A 19,935-nucleotide genomic window follows, 5' to 3' on the forward strand; every position below is an offset into this window, starting at 1 on the left:
ATTTGAACATTCAGAGGTTTAATTTTCAGGTCATAATAACGTCATTTTTGGCATCTTTTCTTTTAATACAGGAACCACTAAGTCAGAATCATGGCTGAAAGCTAGAGACATGCTTTGCTTAAATCCAATATCAAATGATTATGCTAAGTTTTCTATAAGCTATTGTGTTTTCTTTAAATTGAGAGGATTTTACTGATACAGTTTCAGAAGTGTTTACATTTAAAATTCAAAACATTTTCAGTAAATACCATTTTTAATTATTTATTGCTTCTAATTCTCTCATTCCAAAATCTACACATTTAGGAATCTGCCCTTTAGGGGAGCCTACATGAATCCAACCCTGTTATAAATAAGAGATACAATGCATGAGCAAAGTTTGGGATTTCATATCTCAAATGCAAATGTACTAATTCTGGTCTACTAATGTGACTGGTTTCCCCGCCTGCCAATGCAAGAGACACAAGAGACTCAGTTCAGTCCCTGGGTCAAGAAGATCCCTTGGAGGAGTAAATGGCAATTCACTCCAGTATTCTTACTTGGAGAATTTCACGGACTGGGAGCCTGGCGGGCTACAGTTCATAACGTTGCAAAAAAAGAGTTGGACACTACTGAAGAGACTTAGCATGCATATACACACAATATGACGGGGCCTCTGGCTCTGGTCTTCTTGCTACTAAATGTGTCACTTAGAGTAAAAATTATCTTTGCATATTTATTATAATGTGTTCACTGTGTGTATAGCACAGCTTGGAGTGCTGTACTCACATGATCAGACCTCATCTGGGGATTTTTTACTATGATTACCACCCATTTCAATGAGTCTGCAAAGTTTAAGTTAACAAAGTTAACTTAGGTTTCCCAAGAAGTTCATGTGATTCCACTAGGTTCTGCTTTTGTCTTATGTTGATTTAAAGGAGAATTTTATTTTGTTTTCTTCACTTGGTCAATAAAATAGCTCTATAATATTTTAATGATAAAAACTGTTATAACTCATCATTTAATTTTTTCCATGAAGAGATAGTAGTCATCACAAACCTCACTAACAATACACAAAACTAATGTTTCTTCTCCTCCCCTTCTCCCCTCAGGTTACTCCTCCCTTTCTCTTTCTTTCCCTCTCCTTAAGAAATACTCTTTCCCTTAAATTAAATTCACTTAAAAGTGAACACTCTCTCTTTCCCTTCAGTTCAGTTCAGTCACTCAGTCATGTCCAACTCTTTGCAACCCCATGAACTGCAGCATGCCAGGCCTCTCTGTCCATCACCAACTCCTGGAGATCACCCAAACCCATGTCCATCGAGTCAGTGATGCCATCCAGCCATCTCATCCTCTGTCGTCCCCTTCTCCTCCTGCTCTCAATCTTTCCCAGCATCAGGGTCTTTTCCAATGAGTCAGCTCTTTGCATCAGGTGGCCAAAGTATTGGAGTTTCAACTTTAGCATTAGTCCTTCCAATGAACACCCAGGACTGATCTCCTTTAGGATGGACTGGTTGGATCTCCTTGGAGTCCAAGGGACTCTCAAGGGTCTTCTCCAACACCACAGTTCAAAAGCATCAATTCTTCAGCACTTAGCTTTCTTTATAGTTCAATTCTCACACCCATACACGACCACTGGAAAAACTATAGCTTTGACTATAGGGACCTTTGTTGGCAAAGTAACGTCCCTGCTTTTTAATATGCTGTCTAGGTTGGTCATAACTTTCCTTCCAAGGAGTAGGCGTCTTTTAATTTCATGGCTGCAATCACCATCTGCAGTGATTTTGGAGCCCAGAAAAATAAAGTCAGCCACTATTTCCACTGTTTCCCCATCTATTTCCCATGAAGTGATGGGACTGGATGCCATGATCTTAATTTTCTAAATGTTGAGCTTTAAGCCAACTTTTTCACTCTTCTCATTCACTTTCATCAAGAGGCTCTTTAGATGTTTTTCTGGAACTCTCTTGCTCTTTCCCTTAAATCCTTAATAAGATATGAAAGCTATCCAAGTTGGTTAACAAAATACATACATAATGGATTATGTATGGCCAAACCTTCTAACTTTCCTCTTATAAAACTTCTAGAGCTGCTATTCAGACAATAGTGAAATGGAGATTAGATAATCTAAGATGTAATATGTAAAGGGATGGTTTTCATTTTTTGAAAAGGGTAAGTGAAAATATGGCCACTTTTTCCAATATAAATTTAAAATGAGAATTAACAAGTTGTGTTTATTTAGACTACTATTAGAATGTGAGGAGAGGGCAAAAAAGTAGTAACACGTAAGGAACCAATAACATTTGCTGTCACTGAATGGTTGTTTAGAAAAAATTAGCCACTTGGAGTGGAAGTGATACGGGATCTTTCTCAGGCAATGACATTTGAAAATATTTAGAAGTGAGCGAGACCCTGACAAAGATATATATATAAACAGCTACTAGTTCAAACTTGCCTAAGGAGAAACAATGAAAGGGACCATAGAAAGAAATGAGACTGTGGTAAATCAAGTCCATGACAGAGAGGATAGAATTCTTTATCAAAGGATTTTAGGTTTATCTTAATTTTTCAAATATTATTTTGAAAATGAAATGAAAAGCCAAATAATACTTTAATTAAATTACAACAGAACTTATTTAAATACTTCCTTTCACCTTACATAAAAGAATTACAAGGAAGCAATCTGGAGAAAAGAAACATTCGAAGTGCATTAAAATTTATTTTATTGGACCATCAATTAATTTCCACATGCATGTGATTTAATATAGCTTTTTTCCAATATTTTTCTACGTAAGCAAACAATTCAATTTCTTCTTCCAGATTCTCTCAGAAGGACAAAGGAATATTAAACAATTCAGTTTTCGGCAGATACATTTTATAAGTAACTTAACCCCAGACACTTTCCAAGGAATGAAAATACCAATATTTATTAAATTGTGTTTAATTGTATAAAATTTAATATTTATTAAATTGTGTTTATTAAACTATAAACACACCTTTTTAAAAATTCTGATTCATAAAACATATGTGTGCTTATTAAACAGAATTAACAAATAACTATCACATTCTATAGAAAAAGTAAGCAAAACATGATGAAAAAGAGGAATTTTACTATGTATATTTTTTATTATTTTACACTGCTGACTTATCTGACTTTTTAATATGTGGAGGTTTTGAATTTTACAGAATATTGCTATATGAATAAAAAATATATAATGGTTTTCTCTCCAAATTTTTGATTAATCTCATCTAACATCAAGAGTAATACAACACCTGTATATTAAAATCAGCTACCATAAATAATGTTTATAAATCAAAGAAAACACAGTTTACAAACGTGCCAAAATTAGTTACTTATATTCACACTTTCCTCTACTTCTGTAATCTTTGCCACTACGCTAACAGAATATAGTTACATGCCAAGCACTGGTATCAAGTAATTTATATGAATCCTCTCAAGAATGTACAATGTCTGTTATTGTCTCTTCTCAGAAAAACAGGAATCTGGTTCTTAGTAAGTTGAAATTGTCACTAAAGGTCACATAGGCTATTAAGTGAAAGAGGCAAGTTGGAAAACCTTTATCTGTCTTCAAAATCTGGTGTCCTTTCTAAAAAGATATTCTGGCTGGAAAAGCTGCAAGTGTCATTGCTGCTTCCACTTCATGTATACAAGGACACATACCAAATGCATAGTCACTATCCAGCTAGTATGAAAATAAAACTGCCTTTGCTGTTCATCCTGCCTAAATGCTCTAATGATTCTACTAAGTCATTCTGCTGTACTATAAAAACAGTTTAAGTACATTAGATGGTGACTGCAGCCATGAAATTGAAAGATGCTTACTCCTTGGAAGAAAAGTTATGACCAACCTAGATAGCATATTACAAAGCAGAGACATTACTTTGCCAACAAAGGTCCATCTAGTCAAAGCTATGGTTTTTCCAGTGGTCATGTATGGATGTGAGAGTTGGATTATAAAGAAGGCTGAGTGCCGAAGAATTGATGCTTATGAACTGTGGTGTTGGAGAAGACTCTTGAGAGTCCCTTGGACTGCAAGGAGATTCAACCTGGTATCCTAAAGGAAATCATTCCTGAATATTCATTGGAAGGACTGATGCTGAAGCTGAATCTCCAATACTTTGGCCACCTGATGCGAAGAGCTGACTCACTGGAAAAGATCCTAATGCTGGGAAAGATTGAAGGCTGGAGAAGAAAGGGGACAACAGAGGATGAGATGGTTGGATGGCATCACTGACTTGATGGACATGAGTTTGAATAATCTCTGGGAGTTGATGATGGACAGGGAAGCTTGGCATGCTGCAGTCCATGGGGTCGCAGAGTCGAACATGACTGAGTGACAGAACTGAACTGAGGATTTATCAGCTTATTTCCTTTAAGAGCTGAGATTCCAAAAAATACCCATTATTATAACCAACAAGGCATTTGGAACATGAGTCAGGAATAAAACGATAAAGTTTATACAGCATTATAACACAAAATTGAAAGATGTAAAAAAGCAAACTGAAAACTAAATGTTGAATGGCATTAAATTCTTTAAAAATAGGATTAGTTCAAGCAGGATATTCTAAAAGTATATTCTGCTTAAGTTGTAAGAATCATTTCTGGTGTATTTTTTATGCATTGGCCAATCATAGATCATAAAAAAGTATAATAGATACCATTGATAAATGTATATTTTTGCACTTTCACGTGTGCACATGCAAGCACATGTCATTGGGGAAAAATTGAGAAGGAGAAAATGTGATTTAAAAAAAGATAAAATAATAAAAAAGCTAGTAAACTTGGCTCTTTTTCAGATTCAATAGAGAAATCAAAAAACTGCACAGGCAAGTGAAGTTAAGGCAATCTGACATCACAACAGCTTTACAACAATTCCTAAAGGACTCTAAACAGGAAAGGCCATGGCTAGAAACAGAAGTATCACAAATACGAAAGATCAACAGTAAGGGCAAACATACAATCAAAGTAAGAAATCATCCACAAACAAGCACAGAATCAAAACCAGCAACTGCTAAGTGAGTACAAATTCAGGATACAGCAAGTCCCCTACATACAAATAGTTCCATTCTAAGAGCAAATTTATATATTCAGTTTGTTCATAAGTCCCACAAAGTTATTTTAGGTACCCAACTAACATAATCAGCTATATAGCCTTGTACTGTAATAAGTTTATAATGATTTTCACACAAATAAAAAATAGCAAAAAATAAAGAGTACCTCTTTAATCTTACAGTATAGTACCTTGAGAAGTACACCAATATAGTACAACAGCTGGCATACAAGGACTAGCATCAAGTGAACAAGCAAGAAGAGCTGCTGATTGGAGGAGGGAGAAGAGGGAGAAGACGTTAGAGCCCAAGGTTTGTCAGCAACAGGAGATGGAGGCTAAGCTGCAGTCTTACTCACACCTGACATTAATGGCACAGGTTCTGGTTCCTTGCTAGATTTAATTCTATCTACCTCTTGCTTATGGACACTCTGGACTTGAAATAAAGATGCTGTAGTACTGTACTCTACACAGTATTGTGCAATAAATGACACAAAAACACCACCACCTGTAGAGGATGCATGCACATGACAATGTGTGCTAGACGTACAAACTAACATGTGATTTGACACATAAAGAAACATTCACATCTTTGAAAGTTTGCAACTTGAAGGTGTGTAGGTAGGGGACATAGTATATTGAAAACGCAGTTGAAATTAAGAGACCAGAAACTGAAAACAATCTTGTTAGCTGCTGTATTAAATATGTAGACTGGTATATCAAAACCTCATGGGAATCACAAACCAAAAATCTACAATATGCACACACAAAAAAGAAAAAGTGATCCAAACACAAAATGGCAATAAGGGCATATGTCTCAATAATTACCTTAAGTATAAAGGGATTAAATGCTCCAACTAAAAGATACAGACTGGCCAAACAGATACAAAAACCAGACCCACATATATGCTGTCTACAAGAAACCTACTTCAGATCCTGGGACATATACAGACTGAAAGTGAGAGGATGGAAAAAGATGTTCTGTGTAAACAGAAATAAAAAGAAAGCTGGAACAGCAATACTCATATCAGGCAAAATAGACTTTAAAATAAAGACTGTCATAAGAGACAAAAAAGGACACTACATACTGACCAAAGGCTCAAGCTAAGAAAAACTATGGAAAAAAAAAAAAAAAAACAACTTTACAATCTGTATGGAAACACAAAAGATCCCGAATAGCCAAAGCAATCTTCAGAAAGAAAAAACAAAGCTGGAGGAATCAGGCTCCCTGACTTCAGACTATATCACAAAGCTACAGCAATCAAAATAGTATGGTATTGGCACAAACGGGGCATATAGATCAATAGGGCAGGATAGAAAGCCCAGAAATAAATTCATCCACTTATGGTCCATTAATTTATGACAAAGAAGGCAGGAACATATAATGGAGAAAAGTCAGTTTCTTCACGTAGTGCTGCTGGGAAAACTGGGAAGGTACATGTAAAAGAATGAAATTAGAACATTTTCTAACACAATAGATAAAAATAAACTCAAAATGAATTAAAGACATAAATGTAAGATCAGATAATATAAAACTTCTATAAAAAATATAGACAGAACATACTTTGACATAAATTGCAACAATAGCTCTTTGGATCCACCTCCTAGAAGAATCAAAGTAAAAATAAAAATATCAGATGGAGCCTAATTAAACTCAAAGGCTTTTCACAGCAAAGGGAACCATAAACAAGACAAAAAGACAACACACAGAATGGAAGAAAGTATTTCCAAACAATGTGACCGACAGGTATAAATCAGCTCATGTAGTAGGTATAACAAACAGCTCATGTAGCTCAATATGAAGTAAACAAAGAAATGGGCAGAAGATCTAAATAGACATTTCTCCAAAGAGGACATACAGATGGCCAAAAGACACATGAAAAGATGTCAACATTGTTATTGGAAAAATGCAAATCAAAACTACAATGAAGGATGACTTCACACTGGTCACAACGGCACTCATCATAAAGCCTACAAATAAGTGATGGAGAGGGTGTGGTGGAAAGAGAATCCTCCCCCATTGTTGGTGGGAATGTAAACTGGCACAATCACTATGGAGAGCAGAATGGGAGTTCCTTAAAAAACTAAAAATAGAACTACCATATAACCCATCTATCCCACTCCTGGGTGTATATCCAAAAAGATCATAACTCAAAAAGTTGCATGCACTCTTACGTTCATTGCAGCATTATTTACAATAGCCAAGACATAGAAAAAACCTGCATGCCCATCAACAGAGGAATGGATAAAGAAAGAAGATGCAATGTATGTATATATATGTGTGTGTATATATATATATGTGTGTGTGTGTGTGTGTGTGTGTGTTTATACACACACATACACACAACAATTTTAGCCAGAAGAAAAGAATGGAATAATGCCATTTGCAGCCACATGGATAAACCTAGAGATAATCATACTAAGTCAAGTAACTCAGAGAAAGACAATTATCATGGTATCACTTACATGTGGAATCTAAAAAAAATGATATATACGGATTTGTCTACAAAACAGAAATAGATTGACAAACTTCAAAAACAAATTTATGGTTACCAAACTGGAAAGGCATAGAGGCAGGATAAATTAGGGATTTGGAATTAACATTACATACTACTAATATAAAATAGATAACCAACAAGGACAATTAAAGAAACAAGACAATAGTAGCATTTCTGCATGCCAAGACAGAAACCAACACCCTCTTCCAACAACATGAGAAACAACACTACATACGGACGTCACCAGATGGTCAATGCTGAAACCAGATTGATTATATTCTTTGCAGTTGAAGATGGAGGAGCTCTGTACAGTTAGCAAGAACAAGACCAGGAGCTGACTACGGCTCAGATGATAAAATGCTTATTACAAAATTCACACTTAAATTGAAGAAAGTAGGGAAAACCACTAGACCATTCAGGTATAACTTAAATCCTTTATGATTATACAGTGGAAGTGACATATAGATTCAAGGGATTCGATTTTATAGACAGAGTGCCTGAAGAACCATGGATGGATGTTCACGACACTGTACAGGAGGCAGTGATAAAACCATCCCCAAGAAAAAGAAATGCACAAAGACAAATGGCTGTCTGAGGAGCTGTTACAGATTGCTGAGACAAGAAGAAGTGAAAGGCGAAGGAGAAAAGGAAAGATATACCAATCTGAATACAGAGTTCCAAAGAATAGCAAGGAGAAATAAGAAAACCTTCCTAAGCGAACAATACAAAGAAATAGAGGGAAACAATAGAATGGGGAAAACTAGAGGTCTCTTCAAGAAAATTAGAGCTACCAAGGGAACATTTCATGCAAAGATGGGCACAATAAAGGACAAAAACGGTATGGACCTAACAGAAGCAGAAGATATTGAGAAGAGGTAGCACTAACACACAGAATGATACAAAAAAAAAGATCTTCATGACCCAGATAACCATGATGGTATGATCACTCACCTAGAGCCAGACATCCTGGAGTGCAAAGTCAAGTGGGTCTTAGGAAGAATCAGTACAAAGATAGTGGAGGTGACGGAAGGCCAGCTGAGCTATCTAAAATCCTAAAAGATGACACTGTTAAAGTGCTGCACTCAATATGCCAGGAAATTTGGAAAACTCAGGAGTGGCCACAGGACTGGAAAAGGTCAGTTATCACTCCAATCCTAAAGAAAGGCAATGCCAAGAATGTTCAAACTACCTCACAATTGCACTCATTTCACATGCTAGCAAAGTAATGCTCAAATTCTCCAAGCCAGGCTTTAACCGTGCATGAATTGAAAACTTCCAGATGTTCAAGCTGGATTTAGAAAAGGTAGAGGAATCAGAGATCAAATTGCCAACATCTGTTGGATCACAGGAAAAGAAAGAGAATTCCAGAAAAAATATCCACTTCTGCTTCATTGACTATGCTAAAGTCTTTGACTGTGTGGATCACAACAAACTGGAAAATTCTTAAAGAGATGGGAATGCCAGACCATCTTACCTTCTTCCTGAGAAATCTATATGTAGGTTAAGAAGCAACAATCAGAAGCGGACATGGAACAACAGGCTGGTTCAAAATCAGGAAAGGAGTAACTCAAGGCTGTATACTGTCACCCTACTTATTTAACTTATGTTCAGAGTACATCATGCAAAATTTGGGTTGGATGAAGCATAAGCTGGAATCAAGACTGCCAGGAAAAATATGAACCACCTCAGATATGCAGATGACAACACCCTTATGGCAGAAAGCAAAGAGGAACTAAAGAGCCTCTTGATGAAGGTGAAAGAGGAGAATGAAAGGATGGCTTAAAATTCAACATTCAAAAAACGAAGATCATGGAATCTAGTCCCATCATTTTATGGCAAATAGATGGGGAAACCATGGGAACAGTGAGAGACTTTCTTTTCTTGGGCTCCAAAATCACTGCAGATGGTGACTGCAGCCATGAAATTAAAAGACACTTGCTCCTTGGACAGAAAGCTATGACAAACCTAGGCAGCATATTAAAAAGCAGAGACATCACTTTGTCAACAAAGGTCTGTATAGTCAAAGCTATGGTTTTTCCAGTAGTCATGTATGGATGTGAGAGTTGGACCATAAAGAAGGCTGAATGCTGAAGAATTGATAATTTTGAACTCTGGTGTTGGGAAAGACTCTTGAGAGTCCCTTGGACTGCAAGGAGATCAAAACAGTCAATCCAAAAGGAAACAAACCCTGAATACTCATCAGAGGGACTGATGCTGAAGCTGAAGCTCCAATACTTTGGCCACCTTATGGGAAGAGCCAACTCATTAGAAAAACCCTGATGCTGGGAAAGACTGAAGGTGGGAGGAGAAGGGGATGACAGAGGATGAGATGGTTTGATGGCATCATGGAATCTAGTCATTGAATCTAGTCATGGAATCTAGTAATTTGACTCAATGGATGCAAATTTGAGCAAGCTCCTGGAGATGGTGCAGGACAGGGAAACCTGGTTTGCTGCAGTCCATGGGATCACAAAGAGTTAGACATGACTGAGTGATTGAACAACAGCAAAAGACAGAAGTATAGGTGAAGGGGGAAAGCTAAAATTGGGTAAAAGGGTACATGATATCAAACCTGAGATTAATTACCATATTTTAGTATTTTTTATCACCCTTTTGCTAATATACATATGATTTAAACAGTGCCACAACAGTCCTAGTTAAACCATAGAAAATCAAAAACAGTCGTGTCAAGAGTCTTTTGAGACTCTATGATCTGTAGTCCACCAGGCTCATATGTCCACAGAATTTTCCAGGCAAGAATACTGGATTGGGTTGCCATTTCCTAGAGCAGGGGATCTTCTCAATCCAGAAACTGAGATCACATTGTCTGTGTCTACTGCATTGGCAGGCAGGTTGTTTTACCACTCAGCTACCTGGGAAGCACCATATGAGACTGAAGGAGAAATCAATGATTTAATGCTTGATGTCTGCTCAAGAATGAGGAAGAATACGGTCTTCTCCCCTCCCCATTTTTTCTTTGATTATACAAATGTAGCCTTGGTCCCTGGGGTTGCTGTGCTCTCACGCCAGCCCACTTGTACCTCTCACAAGCATACTATGCTAATAAACTCACTCTTTGCCTATCACTTTGCCTCACACTGAATTCCTTCTGTGACAAAATGAAAGAACCCGAGCTTAAGTTCTGATACAAGGTGAGTAGTTTGAATTAAAAGACAGTAGGTTCATGTCCCCTTCTAGTTCAAGGATTATGGGTTTGAGTCCCAATCTGAGGTTCAGGTGGGTTCAAATCCTACCCAAGGAGGAGTATGGTTTTGATTATAGCCCCACTATATGAACACATACCTGCTGCTGCTAAGTCGCTTCAGTCGTGTCTGACTCTGTGCGACCCCATAGACAGCAGCCCACCAGGCTCCCCTATCCCTGGGATTCTCCAGGCAAGAATACTGGAGTGGGTTGCCATTGCCTTCTCCACACATACCTGAGGCTGTGTTATTATCCAAACGTTGAAAAGAAAGCTTTGCAAAGAATAGGTTTGAATTAGAAAAAGGAATATCTTAAAAATATAAAAAGAACACAAAGACTGCTTAAAATAGTATAATCCTAAATTTAGATTCTAAATCATGGATGTAAAGATTAGTTCATGGAAAGAAGAAACAATATTGAAAGACTGAGACTGCCACTCTATAAGAGGAGAAAAACTAACTTTTAAAATTTAAAGCAATGTAATTCAACATAAGAAAATTCACATTGAGTTAATTTTAAACTAGAATTTTGGTGGATGAAAAAGAGTTTGGAGTCCTTTATAAGATGGTGCTCAATGTCAATGGATATGCATGCTTAGTTGCTCAGTCCTGTCCAACCCTTTGCGAGACCAAGGACGGTAGCCTGTCAGGCTCCTCTGTCCATGCAGTTCTCCTGGCAAGAATTCTGGAGTGGAATGCCATTCGCTACTCCAGAGGATCTTCCTGACCCGGTGATTGAACCTGCATCTCTCACATCTCCTGCACTGGCAGGCAGATCTTTACCACTACACCACCTGGGAAGCCCATCAAGATTATTTAAATATAAAGAATAAAAATACAAGGAAAGTTACTGGAATTTAATGATGCCAAGTCCAAGGATAAACTCAGGAAAGAAAAAGCAATATTACAGAGCACATTGATTATTTTTACCCACCATTAATGAGGCTGTATTACTAAAGACATCAGCAGGATTATAAACAAATGGTGACCAAGCAAATTAAACCTCTTCACATAGAACATAAAATTTCCTGGAACTGTCAAGAAGATATTAAAATATTTTCTCACTTTTTTGGTTACAGAAAGTTGCTAACATTAACAAACTGTAGGGAGAGTAACATCAAGAATCCCTGTGTACTCATTACCCACTTTCAACAACAGAGACTGGAATTTAAATACGAAAGGTCTCGGAGAAGGCAATGGCACCCTACTCCAGTACTCTTGCCTGGAAAATCCCATGGACCGAGGAGCCTGGTGGGCTGCAGTCCATGGGGTTGCTAAGAGTCGGACACGACTGAACGACTTCACTTTCACTTCTCACTTTCATGCATTGGAGGACATGGCAACCCACTCCAGCGTTCTTGCCTGGAGAATCCCTGGGATGGGGGAGCCTGGTGGGCTGCCATCTATGGGGTCGCACAGAGTCGGACACAACTGGAGCGGCTTAGCAGCAGCAGCAGCAGCAGCATTAAATCTATACTTAATAGCTGCACTGGTCAGTATTGTCCTTCAACTTAGATAAGAGAAATTTGTATTAGAGAATCCATTCCGGCCATCCACCCACCATGTTTCTGTCTATGGAGAGAGGATTCTCTCCCCATGTACAAAATCAAAGCCATGTTTCCCCTTTCAACCACACTCCAGAACCTTTGAATTAATTGCCTGGTTTAGGACATGACCCAGGTCATTCCTCCTGAGGGTCATGAGGCTCTGAAGGGCCGAATCTAGGACAGTGAAAGACCAGGTTAGTCTGGAGCCAGGACTTGCTCTCTCCCCATTGCCAAGTTCCTTCACAGATGCTAAGGGATCCAAAAAAAAAAAAAAAAAAATCTGTAATTTTATCATAGCTTTACAAGTCACTAAAGTAAAAGAAAGTGAAAGTGAAACCCCTCAGTCACATCCGACTATTTGCAATCCCATGAACTGTAGCCTACCACTGCCCTCTGTCTATGGGATTCTCCAGGCAAGAGTACTGGAAGTGGGTTGCCATTTCCTCCTCCAGAGGATCTTCCCGACCTAAAGATCAAACCCAGGTCTCCCGCATTGTAGATAGACGCTTTACCGTCTAAGCCACCAACGAAATCCTCAGGACCACCGTGAGCACCCTTTATTGAACACTTGCCTCATGTGGTCTGGAGCAATTCACCTGCATCATCCCTGATCCTCAAAGTGGCCCAGGGGTGTGGGTGGGAGGCCAAGGCGCAGAGTCTACATGCAGGGCCCTTCACTGTCGAGCTGACCCCATTCAGTCCCTGAAACCCTGCAAGTGTCACCAGCTTATAGGACCAGGACCCAAACACGCAAGTGGAAGCTGTGCTCCCACCTGTTGCCATGGTGGACTCCGGCTTCTCACTTGTCTCCTCTCAACAGGCGCCGTGCTCCTGAGTAACAGCCCCAGTTAGGAGGAGATCACCAAGTGGTACCTGGGCTGGAAGTCCGTGTTCTCGGACCAAGTGCTGGTGCCCCATCCGTCAAGGACAAGTTCAACAAGGCTGTTGACATCATGAATGTTGGTGAGTGGGGCCCCTGGTGGAGGCCCTGAGCACATGAACCACACTGAGTTAGAGTTCAGGCACCTGTGGGCTCCAGGACACAGACTCGTCTCATCTCTCAGCCCCTCCACATAGTTACTTAGCCAGCAGCTGCTCCCCTGTCTTCTGTGGCTGAGAGGAGCACTGTTCCTGAACGGAGGCTCACGTAAGCCGAGTCCACCTCCGTCACCACTGTGTTGGCCGCTCTTTGGTGCATCTGCCCAGCCGGAGCTGGTGGCCAGTCTAACACTAAGGACTTAACCCATCATCTTTCCTCACCCACACAGAGTGGAGGAAGGATTTCCAGTATGAGGCCATGCAGGAGCAGTGCAAGGCCAAGAACATGGCCCAGGGGGCATTGGCATGCCCACTAGCTCTGTGCCTATGAACTTCAAGGACCTCATCAAGACCAAGGCCAAGGAGCACAACACTGTCTCCATGCCGGTCATTGGGAAGCAGTACGAGGGCAAGCAGCTAGCATTAGCAAGGTATATTTATCAAGTTACAAGGCTAGAACCATTTTATTGAACAGTTTTTAAAGTGAGTCCCCTTTTTGTGTTCTTACCCCGAGTCTCACAAATGTCAGCAGCTGACTGGTTCCTAGGTGCTTCTGGTTTTTGGTTATCCTACCTCAGGAAAAGTTTGACAAGTTGTAGAAAAGGGCAAAGAGTAAAGGGGTTTATTTTATATTGAAATATTTCAAAAAATGGGTCAAAAATATAAGGACAGAGAAAATGTCAGTAAACCAATACAGCCCTGGCTCTCCTGGCATTTATTTATTATTCTAACTTCATCTCATACCAGTCTTCTCCTTGAAAACTGACTCATGATCATCTTCCTTCAGTTGCATGAGTGAACTAAGATTTTTCACCCTTTTTTTTTTTTCACACTTAAATTTTTAAAATGCTATTTCCTCCATCTGGAAATGATCTTCATATTAGGTGCCTCTACTGCTTTAGATATGTCTTCTTTAAATTAGATCCCCATCTTCAGGTGATTCTCTTTTAATCTCTCTTTTTTTAAATTACATGTCCTCCATTTCAATTACTCCTTTTATTTGGCTGTTTGCCTGTATTTGTTCCGTCTTCTGCAGTAGCATATAAATTCCTTATAGCAAAGATCGAATCTATTTAGAGCCATATTGACACCACACTGTCTAATGTAGTTTTTGGCACATTCTAGGTGTTGGATCCATTTTTTTTTAAATAAAGAAGTAGGCAAATGAGAGATGAGGCATGAGGTTTGAGAGGATTCAACAGAGACCATCTGGTGAGCTGACATACTGCAGAAGCACTGGTTATAGGGAATTTAATATTAGAGACATGACAAGTCCAGTAAAATTTCTGGCATTTGTATGGTATATAAATTTAAGTAGGGACATATTGGAAATGATATATGAACTAAGGAGCTATCCTAGTAATTCTAAGCTGTACAGATTTCTTAAGAGAAAATCAAGGGGGAGAGGACAGGAAGCAAAAGATTAAAGTGAGGACATTCAAGAATAGGTACAAATGAAATATGTCTGAGGAACTGATACAGGTAAGAAATATTTTCATGAATAGATTAGAATTTTTCTTTTTCCCAAGAAAACCTTACATATTCTATCCTTACACTTTCTTGAATTTTACATCATGGGTAAGAAATTAATAAAGTGATTCCTCCAATGATGGTGATTAAGGGGAAAACATCAATGTAGAAGCAACTTCTACAGGAAATTAGGCCCAGTGTATTTTTGATACTTCAAGTCCAAACATTCCCTCATTAACACACCCAGTCTATAAAACTCACTTTTTAATTATCCAGGGACCCTCCATATTCCCCTGGATCCATCTGCACAAGGGGACTTCTGCTAGAAGCATCTTTCTGGCTGCTTTTCCTACCTCTCACTCTCTTATCTCCATTCATAATCTGGTAAGTGGCATTGGGTAAACAAACTTGCTCTCCTTCTTGCTGGTGTGGTCTGTCTACAGGATGAAATCTCAGCTTGTCCAGACATAAGCTTACAGACTCTGGCCCTGTGAGAGAGGTCTGAATTTTTTCAGCAACTTCAGTGGGGTACCTAAGAATGTATTGGATACTTACATGGCTGCATTCCAAGCCAGATTTGGATTGTATTATATTCTAATTCAATCTCTCTGAATGTTCTAGCTTGATATTAGTTCTGAATTTAGGAAGGCAAAGAAGGATGCTGTTTACTGCCCCTTATAAAGCGCTCTCTCACACATGCACACACACACACAGATTCAACTTGTAAAAATTGAATTTGAATATAGTTACTGGGAAGTTCTAGGACTTTTAATAGTGTTGACTAATACAACCTTAATTCAACCTTGAAAACTGTTCCTATTTAAAAAAATATCCATAAAACAGAAATGTGACTGCCTGTACATTGAGATTGACATCTTTGAAAGCATGACAAAAATTCTTGTAGCTTTTCCTTGCTTGATTTTTATTTAGAAGGTCAGAATAAAAGAATACCCTGCTGACTTTATCATTATGGTTTAAAAATTAGATTCCTGTTTTGAAGAAAATAACCACTTTTTCTTCAAAATTGTGAAGAATTGTGATAATTTTACTTTATGGTTGATATTGATTAATTTTTTGTAGATAAAATTCTTATAATAAACTGAGAAGTGACATAAAGTTTCTCAAGGCGGTCATTCATGAACAGCAATATGCTGATGACAGCATTCCAGAAGGATAAGCATAAGGGAGACAAGATCATTGAAGAAGTGCAGAGTCAGCAGAGCATTACAGGTTGACAATCAGCTGCAAAACAATGGATGTCATGAATCACACTTCACCAGAAGCATTGTACACACAGATCAAACTTTACTGGCAAACTCTAATTCCAAACACCATAAAATGCCTTATCCTACAAATTTCCTTCAACATATTCATAAACAAAAGTAAAAATAAAATACAATCCCATAAATGTATATGTGAACAGCAAAATCTACTAAGACAAAATCTACATCAAATCTAACAGCACAAGTTTGCTAAGAAGGGATTGTATGTGACTACACCAACTACTTAGCTGCTTTGGATATCTGTTTATTTATCTTTCAACAGAAATAGTATACAGAAATGGTTCAGTTCAGTTCAGTAGCTCAGTTGTGTTCGACTCTTTGCGACCCCATGAATCGCAGCATGCCAGGCCTCCCTGTCCATCACCATCTCCCAGAGTTCACTCAGACTCACATCCATCGAGTCAGTGATGCCATCCAGCCATCTCATCCTCTGTCGTCCCCTTCTCCTCCTGCCCCCAATCCCTCCCAGCATCAGAGTCTTTTCCAATGAGTCAACTCTTCGCATGAGGTGGCCGAAGTACTGGAGTTTCAGCTTTAGCATCATTCCTTCCAAAGAACACCCAGGGCTGATCTCCTTTAGGATGGACTGGTTGGATCTCCTTGCAGTCCAAGGGACTCTCAAGAGTCTTCTCCAACACCACAGTTCAAAAGCATCAGTTCTTCGGCGTTCAGCCTTCTTCACAGTCCAACTCTCACATCTATACATGACCACTGGAAAAGTCATAGCCTTGACTAGACGGACCTTTGTTGGCAAAGTAATGTCTCTGCTTTTCAATATGCTATCTAGGTTGGTCATAACTGTTCTTCCAAGGAGTAAGCATCTTTTAAGCTGGGCTTAATTGATTTGAATAAATATTTAATGGATAGCTATAATTTGTTAATTCATCCATCAGTAATTACAGCATGTTTATGCAAACTATGAGTCTAAGACATATAAGAATTTTAATATTTATTATTTTGTATATTTTATATCTAAAAATAAAACTATTTCTACAGGATTTTTGGCTAAATGTTCACTACAAGGCATTTTAGAGCCCAGCTCCTTAGTAAGACACCACTTTGCTAGCTGTGCAGCTGGTGGAAGAGGTGAAGGTTCTATCAAGAGATATGTTTCCATACTCTAGGAGACAAATCACACACACACACACACACACACACACACACACAACACTCTTGCAATTTATGTTAAAGAGAGCTCTGTGAATGTTTTCCTCTAGATGTTTTACATCTAGTATTATATTTAGATCTTTAATCCATTTTGAGTTGATTTTTGTGTATGGTATTAGGTGCTGGAGAATATTCTGATTTCATTCTTTTACATGTAGCTGGTCCAGTTTTCCCAGCAGCATTTATTGAATAGATTGTCTTTTCTCCACTGTATATTCTTGCCTCATTTGTCACAGATTGACCATAAGTGCCTGAGTTTATTTCTGGGGTTTCTATCTTGTTTCGTTGATCTTTCTTTTTTTTTGTGCCAGTGCCATACTCTTGATTACTGTACTTTTGTTGTATGGTTTGAAGTCAGGGAGCCTGATCCTTCCAGCTCTACTCTTCATCCTCAAGATTCTCCTAGATATTCATAGTCTTTTGCATTTCTATATAAACTAACAAATGAAACAATTTTTTCCCCTAATTTTGTAAAAAATGCCACTGGTAATTTGATATGCAAACTGTCTTGGGAAGTATGGTCATTTTAACAATATTGATTATTCTATTCCAAGATTAGAGTATATCTTTTCATTTGTTTGTATCATCTACAATTTCTTTTGCTGTCTTATAGTTTTTGGAGTACAGGTTTTTGCATTATGTATATTTATTCCTAGGTACATTTTTAAATGCAATGGCAAATGAGAATGTTTCCTTAATTTTTCTGATATTTGTCACTGTATATAAACAATAGATTTCTGTACATTAATTTTGTATCCTGCAACTTTACTGAATTCATTAATGAGGTCTATATGTATAGTGTCTCCTATGTATAATAGTATCATGTCATAATCTGCAAAGAGTAACAGTTTTACTTCCTCCTTTCCAATTTGGATTCCTTTTATTTATTCTCCTTATGATTTCTGTGCTAGGGCTTCCAAAATTATGTTCAATAAAGGTGGCAAGAATGGGTACTCTTGTCCTGTTCTGGATCTCAGGGGGAATGTTTCAGCTTTTCATCATTGAGTATGATGTAAGCTGTGGGTCTGTCATATAAGGCCTTTATTATGCTGAGGTAGGTTCCCTCTATGCCCACTTTCTGGAGAGTTTTTTTTTTTTAATCATAAATAGGCATTGAATTTTATCAAAAGCTTTTCCTGGTTTTTAATATTCCATTTATTAATGTGGTAAATCATACTGATTGATTTGAGGATACTAAAAAAAATACTTGCATCCCTGGGTAAATTCCCCTTGATTAAGATGTATGATCCTTTTAATGTACTGTTTGATTTAGTACACAAAGGCTTAATTTCCAAAATAGATGCAGCTGATATAGCTCCATATCAAAAAACCAAAACAACCAAATTTTAAAAAATGGCAGAAGACCTAAATAGACACTTCTCCAAAGAAGATACAAGGTTGGCCAATAGGCACATAAAAAGATGCTCAACATTACTAATTATTAGAGAAATGCACATCAAAACTATACACATCAAAAATAAGAAGCTACTTCACATCAGTCAAAATGGTCATCATCAAAAAGTATATAAATAATAAATGCTGGGTGTGGTGAAAAGGCAACCTTCCTACACTGTTGGTGAGGATGTAAATCGGCACAAACACTATTGAGAACAACATGGAGATTCCTCGAAAAACTAAAAATAGAGTTACCACACGATCCAGCAATCCCACTCTTAAGATACATACGCAGAGAAAGCTAATTTGAAAAGATACATGCAACCTAATGTTCATTGCAGCTCTGTTTACAGTCGTCAAGACATGGAGGCAACCAAAATGTCCACTGACCGATGAATGAATAAAGAAGATATGGTATATAAATACTATGGAATACTACTAGGCCATAAAAAGAATGAAAAGTCATTTGGAGTAATACGGATGAACCTAGAGATTATCATACTAAGTGAAATAAGTCTGAAAGAGAGAGAAAAGTATTATAAAGTATTACTTACATATGAAATATAAAAAAAGATAAAAAAAATAACTTATTTACAAAACAGAAATAGACTCACAGACATAGAAGACAAACGGGGTTACCAAAGGGGAAAGGTGAGGGGAAGGATAAATTGGAAATTGGAGATTAATTGATATACATTACTGACAAGAACCTATGGTACAGTACAAGGAACTATATTCAATATCTTATAATAACCTATAATGGAAAATAATAAATATACACGTGTATATATATATGTATGTATGTATACCTATCTATATCTGAGTGTCTATACCCACACATATACATATGTCAATAAAAAAGTCAATCCACCAACCAACCAAACCAATCAAAAACAAACACATAAATACAGGAAACAGAATCGCGGTTACCAGACAGGAAAGGCTGAGGAGGGCAGAATGAGTAAGTCAAGTGTATGGTGATTGACGAAAACTAAACTTTTGGTGGTGAGCATGCTGTCATGTATACAAAAGTCAAAACATGGGAAATGTTTTGTAATGTTTATAACTTATGTAATGTTACAAACTGCTACTTTAATAAATAAAATTAGGAGAAAGTTTAAAAAGAGAGTGATAAGTAGAGAGCACTGAACGCAATGCTCTCGTTAGAGAGAGAGAGGCAAAAAAAAAAAAAAACACCACAACACTGTTATCCTTGCTCTTTCACAGCTTACAGCTCATAGGGGACATAGGCTTCAACAAGGAAACACACCACTAGGTAAAAAATTACAAGT

General features: G+C 37.9%; 1 protein-coding gene across 3 annotated transcripts in view; it reads right to left on the reverse strand.

Moving 5' to 3' along the window:
- CCSER1 (coiled-coil serine rich protein 1) overlaps nucleotides 1-19,935 on the reverse strand; it is a 1,488,482-nt gene that overhangs the window by 669,264 nt on the left and 799,283 nt on the right.

Source organism: Bos taurus, chromosome 6 (assembly GCF_002263795.3).
Source record: "Bos taurus isolate L1 Dominette 01449 registration number 42190680 breed Hereford chromosome 6, ARS-UCD2.0, whole genome shotgun sequence".
Taxonomy (NCBI): Eukaryota; Metazoa; Chordata; class Mammalia; order Artiodactyla; family Bovidae; genus Bos; species Bos taurus.